The 2,989-nt window shown below is 36.6% G+C and overlaps 1 long non-coding RNA gene across 2 annotated transcripts; it reads left to right on the top strand.

The window, feature by feature from the left end:
• On the top strand, positions 1-1,915 carry LOC108269643 (uncharacterized). 2 transcript variants are annotated; one of them, XR_001813499.3, is made up of 3 exons: positions 1-238; positions 918-1,038; positions 1,530-1,915. It is a non-coding gene; the product is annotated as an uncharacterized LOC108269643 (long non-coding RNA). The 2 variants fall into 2 exon arrangements; XR_006983006.2 differs by having other exon boundaries at positions 2-189.
• The last annotated feature ends 1,074 nt before the right edge of the window (positions 1,916-2,989 follow it).

Below are 2,989 nucleotides of genomic sequence, written 5' to 3'. Positions count from 1 at the left end.
ACCAGTCTGCCATTAAAATAAAAGAAGAAGATATCCTAGAGAGATATCCCAACTAGCTTTGACCTCGTGTTGTATACAATGTGGCTGACCTATTTGTATATTGGTGTGAAAGTTGTTAGTTAGATTTTTTGAGAGCAGTGCTTGGTAGTTTTGTCTTGTTTGGGTGTTTGTCACCCTGGCTAGAAGAGGGTAGGTGACATTTTGTTGACTGAAGGTTTTTGTCCTGCTTTTGGAACAGGTAGGGAGTAAGGGAAGTAACTTGTATTTTATTTTTCTTACATTTATTTTGCTTTTGTTTAGGGAAGTTAGGATTTTGGTGTAAAGCTATTGGTGGGTTTTGTTTGCTGTTTTGGTGTTTGCTTAACCCTGGAGCAATGGCCTGTTTGTTTCATTTGTTTTTGATGTGGTGACTGTAATATTTATTACACATCTTTGTTAATATATTTGTTATTTGAAGGATATTTATTGTGGAGGTTGTTTGTGTTAGTCTCCTCACTCACAGTGTCATATCTTGAGATCAATGTCAAGATAGTAGTAGTAGTAGTAGTAGTAGTAGTAGAAGTAGTATAACTTGCCCCTACAGAAACACAAATACACTGAAATATATGAATATACTATGTGTAGTCATAAAATCTTTCACCCAGCAAAAACTTGAGAGCCATTCCACCAAAAGGGGTTCCATTCACATCCCAAGGACATTATATGTAGAAATATGCATGAAAATGAACTGAAAAATACACTTTATTATTAATTATCATTTAAACATTATTATTATTATTATTATTATTATTATTATTATTATTATTATTATTGCATTGTTGTGTAACTCCAAATCTCAACTATGGTTTAAATAAATGTTTTTCCAGAAGAAATCCACAAGAGTTTAGTTAAAATACAAATTTTTGTCATTTCCACAGGTTCTCACTCTGTTACCCTAACACATTCCCCCCTCTGAAAAATTTGGAACACTTCACAAGTCACATGTTCACCAGGAAGTTGTGTCATCTGGATCTTCTGAAGGTCATGGGAAGACCAAAAGTAAGTTCTCTCATTTCATTTTCTGTATATTTGAAGATATTGTAACTATGTCTGAGAAGGTCATACAGTCATCTCAGCGTACAGTCCTGTTGCCTAAATCATTTCTTAGGTTATTTGTATATTAAAAATAAATTTTTTATGTAAATCACTATGTGCCTAGTGTCTCATGCTATTTTCATGTACGCCATGTGGCTATATTTCATGTATTTGCTAATTCTATGCTAAAAACTCAGTTCTGTTACTTTCATTCCGGTTACTTATATAAAGATAAGGCTGCTTAGAAAAGGCCAGGCAAGTTTGTTTTCATGATTTTAATGCAATTCTAGCTAAAACACTATTGAATATAGTTTTTCCCAATTAAACCATTTACTGTTTTGTAGACAAGCAAGAACATTTTCAACTTGATCTTGGGTACTGGTGGTCAGTGCAGAGATCTGAGGACATGCATAATATCTTCAACTTTTTGTCTTTGTCTTTCTTACCTTTTGTAGAAGAAGATCGAGATAACCCATACTATGCGGGAGTCAGAAACACCCACCCATAGCAAGACATACCCACCACCCTCTTTGTCTGCCTTCCTCTCTCTCGCTCCCACTTTCTTTCTCTCCCTCCTTTCCCCTCTCTCTCCTTCTTTCTCTTTCCACCTCCTTTGCTGTGAAGAACTTCAAGCACATAGCACATGCCTTCAATATAGAAAACACACACCGTTCATGCACAACCATGCACACTAACACACAAAAAAAACACACCTGCATGAACATTCACATACATGCATGCACACATGTGGACACACATTCCCATAAAACAATGTTCATTCCTGTTACTAAAATGTTTCCCCCCCCCTATAAAATAAAGTTAAACCAATGTTTTTTTTCAATTATGCTTGGTCCATCATTTATCCAATTGTTAATAAATTACATGATGATAATAAATGTATAAACTTGAGGTTTGGGTCTCCTTTAAAAGGATAAAAATGGCTTATGTATTTGCCCCATTCTGATTTCTTCTGCTTTTCTGTATCTCATATGAAATAGTTTTAGATCTTCAAATGAAATTCAACATAAAATAAAGGCAACCTGAGTAAACACACAATAATGTTTTTTTTTCAATTATTTTTTTTTATTGAAGCAAAAAAGTGCTGCAACACCTATCATCTATGTGAAAAAATAATTGCCCACTTAAAATCTGGTTGTATCAACTTTAGCAGCCATAATAGCAACCAGACAATTCCAGTAATTGGAGATCAGTCTTTCAGTTACTTGTAGGACTAGGACTTCTTCCTATGCTTTGGATCATTGTCTTGCTGCATAATCCAGTTACGCTTGAGTTTCAACTTACAGACTGAAGACCAGACAATCTCCCATAGGATTTTCTGGTAGAGAGCAGAATTCATGTTTCCCTCAATTATTACAAGTTGCTCAGGCCCTGAAGCAGCAAAGCATCCCCACACCATCACACTCCCACCACCATGCTTGAATGTAGGTATTATGTTCGTTTTGTGGAATTCTGCGTCTGGTTTATGCCAGATGTAACGGGACCCCTGTCTTCCACTTTTGACTCATCAATCCACAGAATATTCTCTCAAAAGCTTTGAGGATCATCGAGGTGTGTTTTGGCCAAATTCAGATGAGCCTTAATGTTCTGGGTTAGCAGTGGTTTTCACCTCATCACTCTTCCATGGATGCCATTTTTGCCCAGTGTCATTCTGATAGTGGAGTCATGAACAGTGACCTTTATTGATACAAGAGAAGCCTGTATGTCCTTTGATGTTGTCCCTGGCTCTTTTGTGACTTCCTGGATGAGTAGTTGCTGTGCTCTTGGAGGAATTTTGGAAGGTCAGCCAATTCTGGTTCACTACTGTGCCGAGTTTATCCCTTTGGAGATTATGGCACTCACTGTGGTTCTTTGGAGTTCCAGAGCCTCTGAAATAGCTTTGTAACCCTTTCCAGAC

This window comes from Ictalurus punctatus, chromosome 9 (assembly GCF_001660625.3).
Source record: "Ictalurus punctatus breed USDA103 chromosome 9, Coco_2.0, whole genome shotgun sequence".
Lineage (NCBI taxonomy): Eukaryota > Metazoa > Chordata > Actinopteri > Siluriformes > Ictaluridae > Ictalurus > Ictalurus punctatus.
This window is presented reverse-complemented; position numbering and strand designations above follow the sequence as displayed.